The sequence below is a fragment of the Stegodyphus dumicola genome, chromosome 6 (genome assembly GCF_044657685.1).
Source record: "Stegodyphus dumicola isolate Sdum_Otavi_A_Nest chromosome 6, ASM4465768v1".
NCBI lineage: Eukaryota > Metazoa > Arthropoda > Arachnida > Araneae > Eresidae > Stegodyphus > Stegodyphus dumicola.
The window spans coordinates 32012360-32021854 of NC_140773.1; the positions used below are offsets into that span (position 1 = coordinate 32012360).

General features: G+C 25.4%; 1 long non-coding RNA gene across 1 annotated transcript; it reads left to right on the top strand.

Moving 5' to 3' along the window:
* The first annotated feature begins 227 nt into the window (after positions 1–227).
* On the top strand, positions 228–9051 carry LOC146996690 (uncharacterized). The gene is made up of 2 exons (XR_015041585.1): positions 228–1544; positions 5664–9051. It is a non-coding gene; the product is annotated as an uncharacterized LOC146996690 (long non-coding RNA).
* Positions 9052–9495: the final 444 nt, after the last annotated feature.

A 9495-nucleotide genomic window follows, 5' to 3' on the forward strand; every position in this document is an offset into this window, starting at 1 on the left:
GTCACTTTCTTCACTATCGGAAGCGAATTATAATGACGAGGAACTTGATTTAAATCATATCAAAGATGGAGTACATCGAGATGAAGTACTACAGTTAGTAAGGAATTATAAGCCAAATAAAATAAAAACATCTGCCCTGAAGATAAGGATAGTGCTGACAGATCAACTTCCAATTCATTGCGCGCCGCAGCTTCCCTCCCCCCCCCCGCTCCGCAGAGCAGCGTGAAATTGATAAACAGATTTCGGATTTCGAAACATATTTTCGCTTTGTAGATCCTTTACATATTAGTAAATATATATCGGAAATTCTATTTGACATAATCAAAAGTTCAAGCTTACTTTTATTGTTTCTAAAATTGCTGTAACAGTCTGAAAAAAATAATAAGCTGAATCCAATTCGAAGATTAAGGAACAACGCAATCTGCAACATTAACTGAATTTGATAAGTTTAGCTTAGCTTTTACCATCCGTTATAGATTAAACGCGCATGCGTAAATGTATTATGCGCATGCGCACATGCATATTCGCAGCCATAAATGTCTTACGCGCACCCGTAAACGCCTATGCACATGCATCAACGCAACGCATGCGCAGGAAGTTTGTAGCTTTGAGGTCCGGATTATGGGTGTCCGAATTAACGACTTGACTGTATAGTTATGCTGTTCTATATTTATATATATATATTTAGTTTTGGAATTGAGATTGGATGATCTTCTAGCAATAGTCCACTGGCACAAAGGTTTTGAAGGGGTCCACTGTCAAAATAGGTTTTGAAGCACTAACCTAGAGAAATTAACAGTTCAACCTTTTTTTTTTTCCTGATAACATTTGTCTGAATTTATATTGCATTCATACATAGGAAGGTGTCTATTTAGATTTGTAGAAGTTGGTTTTATTTGTGGCAGCAGGATTAAATGTTATTTTTCTGTCTTACCGTTCTGTCATATATTTTGAGTTGAGTATCGAGATTTAGCATGGAAGTCTTTAAAGTAAGTGCCCCCCCCCAGTTAAGATAGATGCACATCCATCTAGTTTTTGGTATGTACTTAGTGTTTTTTTTATCAGAAATTGAACTAAAGCTGACTTCTTTAAATTTTAAAATTAATTTATCTACTTTGTTATTTAAAAAAAAAAAATAGTTCCTTTGCAATTTTTCTGTATATTAAGGTGATCCGTTATGTTTGCATTACGTCTTGAATGTATATTTTTATGGTTTATTTAAAAATTTAGATAAGTAGTAAAAATTCAATTTTACATTATTTTAACAGCTTCTGTCTCTTATAAACAGACGCTTATTAATTGTGAACATTTGGCTGATAGTGGGGCTGTTGAGTTGCTTGATTAAATGTTGGATATTAAAATATATAATGTGATCAAATGAAACAGTTTTGCAAGTATCACTAATCTTATTTTTATGATCCATTTTATAGCAATCAGTTTTCATTTACAATAAAATGAAATGCTGCTATTTATAGCTTAATTCATTTCATCACTGACTTCACAGCTGGAATCTTACTGAGGGTTATCTGTGTACTTTTGGTCAGGTAATATATGTAATATGTCTGCTTTGATTCAGTTAGAATTCAATTAATGTATTGGATGCTATATATAGCACATTTCATAATGGTGTTGACCTCATTATCAGAATTATTATTATTGAGGTTTAGCTAGGTGGTATTTTCAGTTTAACTTCAAGTAACGTATTTGAATGGGAATATATCTTCATTTGTGGGGAGCATTTTGAATGAATGTCGATGTATTTTAGTTCATAGTTGCATATTTAAGGAATTGTAGCACATTCAGTTATGTTTGCAGTATACTATTTATCATAATTTTAGTCAGAACTATTAAACTTTATTATTATTTTTTTTTTTTAATTTTCTATAGCATACTTAATATACTTTAAAAAAAATCATGTGTAAGAAAAAGGGTTTTATATAATAATATTATGGTGGTTGGCTGTTTTTATTTTTAAAGACATTTTTTAACTATTATGCATGTTTTTTATCATCAAATTTTATTTTATGAAAATTTAAAGGAACCAAATGATACTTTGATCTGAAGTTACCATCCTGTTGTTCTCATAAAAGGTTTTTTTTTGTGTGTGTATTTTATCCTTCATAAAATTTATTTTCATATTTGTTTTTCAAAAATAAGTACTAAAATGTATTTTATTATACACATTCTTTGTTTTTAAATTTTGTGATTAATTGCAAATTCATCTTATTATCTTATTGAAATATTTTGAAGGAGTTTTTGTTGAGGGTGTTGGAAACAAAAGATCTTTATAATTTCATATTATTAGTACTGAATATCCGAATTTGTACCAAACCTGTAAATGCAGTGTATGTTCATATTCTGTGCCATCTATGTTCATATTATAAAAAAAGATATTATAAAAAATCGTATAATGATTCATAGTAGGAAGTGTCTATATAAATATTATTTTTGTGGAAACATGTTTCATTTGGAGCTTCACTTAAAAAATAATTTGCTTGTGATTCAGAAATTGCATAAAAGATTATAGTTATGCTCAAGTCCTGTTTCTTTGTAGTTTTTTTATTTTGCTAATTGATTTTTCTTGGAGAAATTGAGAATGCATTTTTTCATATTGATGTTTACTCTTCATTTTTAAAATTATTTTTTATTTAGCATGTAACTAATTTCTTTATATTTAAAATTATATCTGATATTTCTCAGAGTATATGTTGCAATGTGTTGTAAAATTTTGATTTTATTCTATAGCTTTGTAATTATAAAGATATTAAAACCTTTTTTTTTAGCTTAATATCCACTAAATAACTTTTTTTTCTTTAAATTGCATTGCAAGTGGATTGCATTGCAAGAAATATTTGTGTCACTAATAATATTGCATTATTAATTATTTTTGTAAAGCATAGCTACTGGGGAAAATTCAATGAATAGGGTTTAAATATTGCATGAAAGAGATTAAATGCTCGATTTGATTAGATACAATGTTCATTTTTATAACTCCTTGCATTTTTCTGATTGTAACAATAATTTTAAATGGATTAATTGCTCTACTGGTCAGATCTTTTTAAACTCTGAAAATGAAAGTTATATTCTAAGCAAGGTATTAAGGTAAATCTTAGCAGAGGAAATGTTTAATAAGAATTAACTGCTAAGAAGAAATTTTATTTTAACATTAAAAATTAATTGAAATAATGATGAGTTAATTTTTAAAAATTTCATTAAAGTAGGTATCTTAATATAAAAATTTTAATATTTTTTTTCTTATTTCTGAGGAAAATTATTAGAAAATAAGAAAAATCCAAAAGTTTAACATGTGAATGTTCATGCTTATTTTTTGTTAACTAATAGCAGATTCATGTAACATTTAACTGTTCTGTTAAGAACTCAAATTCTGTGTGTGAATTTTAAGTATTGCATTTCAATTTTTGTTTGATTAACAGTGAAGAAAACATATACATGGTTTTTCTCAGGAATTATCACTGCATTAAATGAAACATTATCATTAAGTTATTATGTTATCATTAAGTGAAACTCAATTAATTTAGTATAACCAACAAAAAACAAACAAACCAAAAATATATTGGATTGCAGTCATTCTATAAATGTAAGTCAAAATTGTTTGTATGCTTACTGGAATATTTAATTGTTAATTTATATTTCTAATTTAATTTAGATCATTATGTATTTATATAATAATTTGTATATTACTATGTTAATCAATCATATTTGAAAGATGTTACTTAGTAATTTAAATATTTAATTATTCATTTTGATTTTTAATTATATGTTTTTAGAATTTTGTCTGATATATTTGAAGTATTTATTACATGTTTTTTTCTTTTTTTTTTTTTTTTTCTGATTTATTTGAGAAATATTACATGTTATGTTTTATACTAAAATTTTCCTATGTAAATATCTTAATTATGTACGATTGAAGTTATAACTATTAATTAATATAATAAGCATAATGGTATAATGACAAGAATTTTCTATATTTCAGTCCTAGAAATAGAAATGAAAAATTATTTTAATTAATACTAAAACTCATTTTCAAAATAAAAACATTTTACAAGCTACCTATATAACAAGTGTTTATATTATAAATTATAGTTTAAAGTAATATCTTTTTATCTTTATCTTTGGTACTTTGCTTTGAAAAGCCATAGCAAACTTCGTATTTCAAAGTGTCTCTTCTGTTCCATTTTTATAGAAATTTATGTCTGTTGATTTACTGATTTATTATATTTTTCATATTTGTTTATATGTATTTTTTATTTATATTTTAGGTAGAATAATGTTTGAATATATTCTTAAAGAATTTGTGTTATAAAACTTATTGTTTTCATATTTTAATAATTTCCTTAATTTTTTTCTCTGAAGGTTTTTTTTTAAGCTAGTGATTTAATTCCTCAGAAAAGTATGCATAAATTACAATGTAGTTTAGTTATCATTTGTAAGTTTTGTTTTAAATTGTTGAATTATTCGGGCTTATATATCCTTCATGATAGCAGTCAATAACACTGAATAGGAAATATAAGTTAATCAAATAAAAAAATTCAGCTTTATAATATATGTGTATTATAAATGTTATTGCTGTTAGTTTCTATAAAATATTTGTGTTATAGAAAAATGGAAAACTTAAACTTTTTAGTATTGGAATCATAGAAAAATGAAAGTTTTCTTAATCTTAGATTTTAAAATATGCATACATTTCTTCTTAGGTTAAACGTCTTTTTAAGTTACGCTTTCTATTTTTATTAGTAATAAGTTAATGATACCTCAGACTTCACTTGCATCAAACATACTTTATTAAAAAAGGAATCCAGCTTCAATACTTTTTTATTCCTACTTTGCTACCTACTTTTGTATAGTTAATTTATTTTAATTTTATTTGAGCTTTATTTGTGTTAAATATTATACAATACTTTTATTTATCCAAAAACTTAAAATTAGTTTTATATGTTTACAAGTTAAGGAATCCAGCTTCAATATTTTTTTATACCTGCTTTGCTACCTACTTTTTTATAGTTAATTTATTTTTATTTTATTTGAGCTTTATTTGTGTTAAATATTATACAATACTTTATTTATCCAAAAACTTAAATTAGTTTTATATGTTTGCAAGTTATTTGTGTCATAACCTACTGCATCTATTTCCCACCTTCTATATGCTTCTATATGCTTATATTTATATTAAAGTAATCATTTTTGTTTTGAAATTAGTTTCTGATTTCTTAGCTCTTGAAAATATTTGAAATTTCGTTCTGATTGTTAAATTTCCTCATTCTTAAAAAAAATATCTTTTTTTTTTTTTAAATTTTGTATTTATGTTGTTTAATATTTTATACTGCACTCATTGATTTATTACAGTGTAAAGTATTTAATTAATTATAAAAGTAAGTGAATTTATTAATTTACTTATTCCTTGTCATCACTATGAAATTAAAAAATAATTAATTAAGTTTCGTAAATCACAGTGTCATAAAAAATAGGTTTAAAGGATTAGTTTTAATGTAAGAATTTATTTAAATAAGTAGTTATTTAATATATTTTAGTAATTTTTAATCTAATAAAATATATTTTGCTTCTGATCTAAGAATGTTGCTTTAAAATAATTGTTTTGCTGTTTATTAGATTACATTCAGATATTGATTGATAACATTTTGTAGGTGATCTTAATAAAGCTGTCAAAAATAAAGATGTGCTATTTTACCGTATATCAAATACTGGCTCGCAACATGGCTCTGTGTTTGTATGCAGTGTGTGTTCGTATAGTGCAGCAAATAGAGCTACCCTCAAGAGACATGTTAGAATTCATACTGGAGAAAGACCATTCATGTGCTATTTCTGTGGAAATACTTTTCGCCTGAAGCACCATCTCAAACAGCATATGATAGTTCATCAAAAATTGCTTTAATTGCTATATTTGATGCTAAATGATGCTTAAATTATTGTTAATTGTAAATTGTATATGGCAGTTTGATACAACAGCAGAAGTTGAAATCAGGCATTGTGAAATTGATGCCATTATAATAAAAATAGATTAAATTGATTGAATTAAAAATTTTTTATTCAGTAATATAATATGCAATGCAGTCTATGCAATAAAAATTAATCTATGCAAGTCTTTTAATTGAATATAAAATCAAAAAATATTTAAAAAATTCAGATTTTACGTTTTCTATGCATTAAATAAACTGTTAAATTACACCATTTATTTTATTTATTGAAAAGAAATTAACTTTAATAATTTTCCATATAGTGTACAAAAAATATAGTTTTTAGAATAGCCAAATTATTGCTGCATTCATTGCTGCATTTTGTGTTTTGATCATAAGACATTTTTTTCTACTTGGTTGATCATTAGGAAACTTTTAAAATACTGCTTACTAAAAATGAAATATTGTTGATTTTTTTTTTTTTTTTTTTTTTTTTTTTTTTTTTTTTCCTGTAGAGGTTGAATTGTTCCCCCTCACTTTTAGTGTTGCTTAAGCCAACACTTGCCCAACTGTCTCTGTTAAGCACTTTTAGTGTATTCAAGTTTTTGCCATATCAAATGAACATAAAAGAACATAAGTTGCATACACATAAGTTATAGTATGTAAATAATGCAGCTGAATTGAAATGTAAATGAAATACATATTTCAAATTCACAAACAATGTGTATTAAAAATTAGATTTTGAAAAACCGTTAAATAGATAAAATCATGTTGAATGAATAAATACGTTGAAAATAACAGGCTGAGTGAGCTTTTTGTTCATTGCATATCTTTTGAAATATTAGAATTAAATTGGACTTCATATCCTATTGCACATTTTTTTTCATGATGTTTGCTTTTTATTGGTACAATTGTTAGTAACCCAGTTGTATAACCACAAGATAGCTAAGATTTTTTCTGCATAGCAGTAAGTTCAGATGGTAAGTTAAATGTGTACAGACTTGCTGATGTTATCATCTAAAAAGTATTTTTTATGCTAGTTGATAAACTGTTAGGTGTTTTTCAAAAACAGTTGGTGATTTATACTTGTTCGTTAACTCTTTTTGTTTATCCTATGTGGCTATTAATTTCTCACAGTTTTACCTTTTAAAATTTTAATTATCCAAAGATTTAAAAAACATGAAATTACATACAGTTGTTAGTTTACTTATTGATGCATATACCATACAATCTACTACATAAAGTTTATATATCTAAGATATGATTTGATTAATTAATGTTTCTTGAATAAACTGCTAAGAATCATTTTGATAAAATGCTGGAATATTTCATAACAATCTGTTAAGTCCATTATGTCAGCATCAGTGCTATTAGTGCATAGTTTGGGAATAACTGGTTTAAGTGAATCTTAAATTTTTCCTTCTCATTTCTGTTTTAATAAACATATTGAATGAAACTTATTCTGCATGTATTTTATCACACAAAACTTAATTTTATGTAAATTTTATTTATAAAAATATTTTGACAGGCTTAATTTTTAATATACAGTGAGATCTCTCAAATGGTAGTTTATTTTTTGTTTCACCTCTCATGCAGATTTATATTTTGTCGATATTTATATTTGCAGTTTTTGCCAAATCTGTTTTCATCTACTAATGGCTGATTTTGTAAAATTGTTTGAAAATTATTGCACTTTTATTTTTATTTTTAAAAATACGATATGTATGTATTCATCATTTATGCTGGAATATTTTATTAAATGTTTTGAATTAGTAATGATAATAATGCTTTAAATAATTTTAATGCATATAAATAATTCTCTTGCTGTTCCCAGCACTTTGCTTTCAAAGTGTATTCTGTTGTCATTTTAAGAGTAAGATTTTGTTGAAGGATTCCTTGTTGTTTTTGATGAAAATTAACATTAAGAATTTTAAAATATAAACTATCATATGTATAGATTTTTTTAAAATTTATTATCTGAATATTCCATGTAATGGATCACTTTTATTTTTTAAGTATTCTCAGTGGCTCAGAAGAGTGCATTTATGTATATAAAAATAATAGGAATATTGCAATGAAAAAATTTAATTAAAATTTCCCTGTGCTGTGTAAAATGTTTGTACAGTTGTACTTTATCCTCTGAGGGAAAATTAAAAATTTTCCAAACTGATGCTTTGAATATTATTTAGGTATTAATTTTTTCTTTAAAAAGGACTTGGTGGAAGTATGGTTTTTACTTCACTGGCGTAGATTTTGTATACTTAAATTTGTCTTATTTTGCATTGTTTATGTTTTGATTTTCATTATTTATGTTACATTGCATTGTTACACTAGCTTCTCAATGAGCATTTTAAAGAAGTATGTTTTGTTTCAGTTATCTCAGGCAAATTTTGAAGTCATTTAAATTCTGATTATAATTTATATTTAATACATTGTACTTTAAAAAGCAGTCCTTTCTAAGATATTAATTTTCTTATATATCTCTTTAATTAAGCAATTATTCCCTTAATGTTTAAAACATGTACATATTTTGCATTTATAACTTGGCTTTCATTTACTTCTAATTTATGATTTTCAGTCATTTATTTACATGCATCTTAATGCATATGCATTTGTAACACGTGAAAAAGTTTTCGACAATATACAAAGGACTTTTGAATATAATGAGTATTTAAACTGAAGTTGTTAAATGCTCAGATACTGTAAAATTTGATTCATCTAATTGCCTACTGGAAGGCATTCATAATTCTTATTTTTGAAATATGATGTACATTGTTATTATTTCTGATAAGTAATGCAGGATCTAATATGCAGGATTGAGAATTTTAAGTTATTTATTTTCTATTTTGGGAATAAAATGCACTTCTGTCTGATGTGCAGTAAAATTCAGTTAAAAAAGGTTCTATATTAATGTGCAATACTGATTATTGTAATGCATTTTATTACCAATTTAAATAGATATTTGGAACTCTCCTATTATTTTAAAGTCATTAAAATATTTTCTCATATGTCTTTTACAAAGAAAATACTAAAAGAGAGGATGTTTCTAGTAATATACAAGCGATTTGTAGGTATTTATGTATGGTAAAAGATATGCAAATAAAAATTATAACTTTAATTTGCACTACTCCCTTAACTTCAAATTTTAATTGCATTATTTCCATTCTAAAAACAGAAACTGTTAATAATAAACCTGTTTAAAGTGTGTCATTTCAGTATTAATCCATCTCATATGACTTTTATATAATGCTTATTATACAGGCACTTTACATAATGCTTCAGCCAATAATGATTTTAAATAATTATTGGCCAAAACTTAGAATTACCCAATAGGGACAAATCTAAGCTAAAACTGAAACATTCTGATCTGAACTTTCATCTTGGATACATGGCATTCTTTTTCTCGCTTTGCTGCTACCAATTTGCTAATACTGCTGCTCTCTTTGTGTACAAATATATTTTTAAATACTGTAAGGAGCACAGGTATTCTTAAACAACAGGTGCATTTTTTTATGCCAAGTTTTATTTGAGACTGCATGTGTCAACAATAAAAAAACTGAAA